We start from the raw sequence: 5,883 nt of genomic DNA, 5'->3' as shown, positions 1-5,883 counted from the left end.
AATTTGGAAGCGTCATAAAGACCATATTCAAAAGGGTTCATCTCAATTGATTCTGATGGTTATGCCGACATTCACCTAGATCCTGATATAGATCTTGGTATAGAAAACAACAATGATGATATTCTTCCTGATCCAATACATCACCAGCTGTTCAAAAAGAAGCTCAACAACCTGCCAATGCTACTCGTTCAGGAAGAATTGTAAATCCACCAAATAGACTTATTCAAGAGATTTAGTCTCAATTTCAGTGACATTTTAGTTCTGTGTTTTCTAAGTTTTATCAATTCCATAGGACATTTCATTTTATTAGAGAGGTGTTGTGTCATAAGACTGTAAGCCACAGTACTGATTAAGTGTGTATTATGTTCTGATATTTACTTAGTTACTTCCCTTGTTGTTACTTCCCTTGTTCAACTCTTCTTCATAGAGTCAGTCAATTTCCTGGGCTTAAAATAAACAAGTCATGATTAATATTTAGTGTTGTACTTATCCACATACACAACAATCACTTTTAAATGCAGATTTAAAACTTTTATCTAAAATTTTATCTAACAGGTTAAAGACTGTACTTAAATCATAGTTATATAGAATTGTTCTATTATTTTATAACTCTATAACTTAAACAGATCATATCCCCCGAACAGTCATTTTGTTTAAAATAGGATCCAAATCAGATGGTATGAATTATTAAATTCACGTGATCATTCCTAGGGTAGAAATGAGTAATCGCATAATCAATAAGCATTTCTACGTAGAATATACTTCATTTTTTCAACTTTATAATCTTTCTAGAAACACAATTTAGATCGTAAATTCAGAATTTTACCTGTAGTTCGTGTCAGCCGGAATATCTTTTTCAGAATATATTTTCGTACCTTGAATATTATGGAAATTAAATTAGGTCACGTGACATTTATTTCTGAGATTTCTGGTTTCTGATTTCGGCAAGCCAATGTTAAATTTGATCGCATGGAATCTGGGTGCACGTTAGAGGAGTAACTTCCGATATATCTTGTACCATATTTAGAAATAGCACTTTTTCGAATACCGAGATGATCTGTGGCCACAAAAATCCGAGATTTATTGTGGAAATGTCCGTCGATAAAATTCCACAACTTTGTAACAGCCACAGGAGGAAATCCACTATAGTCATAGGTTAAGTTTTCAGTAAGATATGTTCGTAAATGTACACAAACTAGTTCCTTTCCAGATTTTTTCGCATCTGAGTTTATTACTCCACTTGACTCTATTTTCATTACCTCACTAAGCACTTTGTCTGTTGGAATCATGATCTGTTCCAAGATTCCCGAAAAACACCAGCGCGTCCTTTGTTTTTTAAATAAGCAGGTAAAAACTTGGCATATTTTTGGGCAATTGGTAAAAAGCTAACACAATTGGTTTTAATGTACAGCACCTCCGCAATATCTGAGCTGTTCAGGTTATACGTGTCATACAGAGGTTTACAGTGGCGCATAAACTCAAGAGTTGTGTTTCTTTTACCCTTTAATCCTTTCAATTCCTCTTCTGTGAATATCCAATTATATTCTTTTGTTGGTTTATAATAGGGTTTAATATCACATGGAGAGGATATCAAAATCTTCAATGTTCGTTTCCACACCAAAGACAGTATAAATAAAGAAACTATTCCTCTCTGTCAGTCACCCCAGCCACCACAATCTCTCTTCTCATCGCACAGATATACCAAATATTTTTCATTTTTTTTTCTCCTGTTTGCTTAGAATCGGTAACACGCTCTGGCTATTTTCATTCTTAACATGCGACATGTTGGACGTTATGTCTACAGGATTTCGACTTAAAGATTCGGTGATAAATGGTTTTGAATTCCATACAACCATACTTATTATTATTGATACCAAGGAAACACACCAACACAAACGTTTCGTAGTTGCCATCCTTAAATATAAAAGAGGGTTTTGATTGAATATTCCATTAGAAGAGAAGAGTGAGTATACACATGTATATTTAATTAACGCCTCACATAGAAAAAGATTGTGACAAAATATTTCAAATGCATTATTTAAATTTTGGTAATAGAATACTACCTGTTCTGAAATGGGTCAGATATTGTGGTCTGAGTTTTGTAAAGCTAAAGAGAGATAATGCGAATTCTCTGGTTTTCAGATTATAGATTGTTCAGTAATGGAGGGGAAAAAAATCAATTTTCCAATTAAATGCTTCACCACCGAAAAATCAATAATGTTAGCGAGGATAGGCCTACAGGGAAACCATTGCGATGCTAAAAAAAATATTAATACATCCACATTCCAATAATTCTAGTTTCACTTTTGCACACAAATATGTCTGTGTTTTAACACTTTACAAACATTGTGATTGTTAACTATTTTAGGAATTTCCCTTGTGTATCTGTATTTTAATGGTAAAATGTTTAGAGCTCTTAAATCAATGTATGCATCAGTTAATTCGTGTGTAAAAATAGGTTTTGATCATACATCCTATTCTAACAAGGATGCATTTTGAGTCCATTGTTATTTTATATATATATATATATAAATCAATCGATTGATTACATGAATCAAGCAGATTTGGTGGAAAATTTCAGGATGGATTACAATTACTAACTTTATTTGAGCGACGTTTTGACCAGTGTTCTTTGGTATTTATCAGGCATTGAATAATATTACAAAGATTAACAAGCATATAATATATAGGTAAAGAGAAAACAACTTAACAAAACAAAGGATTAAGAACCCAATTAAAGTATATAACTGCTAATGTTTGAGAACTTATCTCTGTTGACTGACGGATTAAGTCTTCTTATTCGGATGGCTTCAATAATTTCCCTTTCTTTCTGATTGCTTTTGTTGATAGCTAATGTTATGGTTTCATTCCAATTGACTTTGTGGCCTGTAACTTTTATATGGTCTTGGATTGCTGATTGGTTGTTGGCTGCATTTGATTGATGTTCTTTGATCCTTTTTTGAAGTGGTCTCTTCGTTTCCCCTATGTACGGTCGAAACGTCGCTCAAATAAAGTTAGTAATTGTAATCCATAAGAATTTTTTCATTTATCGAACACCTTTACTAAATGCCATTCAAAGATAATATACGTCATCAATATGGAGATGAGGCTGTTAACCTTATGAATAAAATTGGAAGATTGGAAGGTAAATATGTTAAAGTCAGCAACAACATTACATTTCTCTTAAGATGCAGAGATAACCATATCGTACCTAAAGGCTTACAGTTGAAAAGTCCCGGCCAATTAAAAAGTCCTATCAAGATCTTGGAAAAAACCAACAAGTCACTAGTACGCGAGAGCAGTCAAAACTTTAGAAATGAAAAACAACGATTGCTATAGATCAAACACAAAACTGTTGAAGAACATCTTATCTTTTGATACATTCACATCATACCGTCTCAAGAAAACAGAATATAACCGACTGCTAGACCAGAAAATCAAACAGAAACAGATAATTAAGTTCCAGCACCTCAACAAGAAAAAAGAATCTGCCAAAGTAGTCGACAACACAGGTCGTCAACAATTACTAACCAAAACTGTAGTCATGCTAAGCCAAAAACAACTAACAGACAAGCAAATTAGTGTATTATCCCGTGGTTTAAAATTTTCACCAGTTTCCGAGAGGATTAACCAAGATGATTTCATAACCGGCATAGAAAAAGGAATCCGACAACTTGCACCAGGGGGCAAAGTGGATTATCTACGTCACCAAATTTATGAAATTCTCTCCAAAACTACTACCAAACCCAACCTCACCAAAGACGAAACTGAGGCCATAAAAGAATCCATAACGATAGTATTAGCCGACAAAGGGAAGGCAACAGTTATCCTAGACAAAGATGAGTATACAGCAACAGTCAACAACCTATTAAGAGATCCCAAAACCTACAGAATCATCCGTAAAGATAAAATCAATACCCTAGAAACCAAGCATACAGCCCACCTATAATCCTTAAAAGAACAAGACCAACTAAAACCTTCTCCCCAACGACCGTCACATGCCAGAGCTAATATAAAAATACATAAAAACACTCCTAAAGCTAGAATTTTAGTGTGCTCAAGAGACTCGGTGTTTTACAATAGATCCACTTGTCTCTCTAAACTGTTATCAAATTTAGGCAAAACAGCAGACTCATTTATCAGTGACTTAAGTGATTTTTGTTCCAAAATTAAAACTATTAGTACATTAGGAAAAATGGTATCATGTGATGTGGTAGATTTATTCACGCATGTCCCCAGAAAAGAAGCCCTAGATGCGCTGCACAATAACGCTACCAACCTCCCTTGATACTAAACTCAGTCCTGAAAATATTACAGCTTTAGTAGATAATTGCCTAAAATCTACATATTTTTCTTGGGGTGATGATTTTTAAGAACAATTCAGAGGATTACCAATGGGCAGTCCACTCTCTCCACTTAGAGCTGAATAGTACATTTTGAACGTCAAGCCCTAACACTATCTCCCATACAACCTTTATGTTGGTACAGAAAAGTGGACGACACCTTTGTCATGTTGAAAGAAGAAGATGACCCACAAAAATTACTAGACCACCTCAACAACCAAAATCCTTCAATAAAATTTACCATGGCAACCAGCTCCGAATACCTTTTCTGAATGTCAATATTAAAGTAACGAATAACGAAGTTGGGAAATCAGTTTATAGGAAACCTACGCATACTGATCAGTATCTCCATTATAAATCCAACCACTCCCTACAAACGAAAAAAGGCATCATTTCCACCCTTACCAAACGTGCTGTAAATATTTGCAGCAAGAAAATCTTCAAGAAGAAATCAACCACCTTAAACATGTATTTATAAACCTAAACCAATACCCTAAACACCTAGTCAACCAAACAATAGCTAAAGCCATGAAACCGCCAACAGCAAAACCAACAGCTAAACCAGAAGCTCCACCTATCAGAGTGAACATACCATTCAATGGGAACTCATCTTACAAGATCAAAGATTGTTAAAATAAAATGGGATTGAAACTGTTTTTACTGGCCAAAATACACTAAATATATCATTCATGCAAATGGTAAACTACAACCAACAAATCAAGCTGACCCCAAAGGATGTGTTGACCAAGTTTTTTGTTCTTGTGGGGAATCGTACATAGGGGAAACGAAGAGACCACTTCAAAAAAGGATCAAAGAACATCACGCAAATGCAGCCAACAACCAACCAGCAATCCAAGACCATATAAAAGTTACAGGCCTCAAAGTCAATTGGAATGAAACCATTACATTAGCCATCAACAAAAGCAATAAGAAAGAAAGGAAAATTATTGAAGCCATCCGAATAAGAAGACTTAATCCGTCAGTCAACAGAGATAAGTTCTCAAACATTAGCAGTTATATACTTTAATTGGGTTCTTAATCCTTTGTTTTGTTAAGTTGTTTTCTCTTTACCTATATATTATGCTTGTTGGTCTTTGTAATATTATTCATTGCTTGATAAAGACCAGAGAACACTGGTCGAAACGTCGCTTAAATAAAGTTAGTAATTGTAATCCATAAGAATTTTTTCATGATATCAAACACCTTTACTAAATGCCATTCAAAGATCATGTTAGAGATCTACTGATGTTATCATACGCTGATGATGTCAGTATTTTTTTCTGACACAATCGGAGATTTACTTACAAAAAAATATTCTTAAAAACTTTTGCTCAGATTTTATCCTTGAAATCAATACCAAAGTGGTCGGATTTAGAAATGGTGTAATACTTTGTAATACAATCGCTATAACGTCCAATACAAGCTTTACTACGAAAACCCCGATCAAACTCAGTATCTATTAGTTTTGAGAGTTCTGATTGTATTGTTAAACCAGTTTTATTGTACGATGCAGTTATATGGGGATATGAATATAGAAAAG

The sequence above is a fragment of the Lottia gigantea genome, assembly GCF_000327385.1.
Source record: "Lottia gigantea unplaced genomic scaffold LOTGIsca_157, whole genome shotgun sequence".
NCBI classification, from domain to species: domain Eukaryota; kingdom Metazoa; phylum Mollusca; class Gastropoda; family Lottiidae; genus Lottia; species Lottia gigantea.
This window is presented reverse-complemented; position numbering follows the sequence as displayed.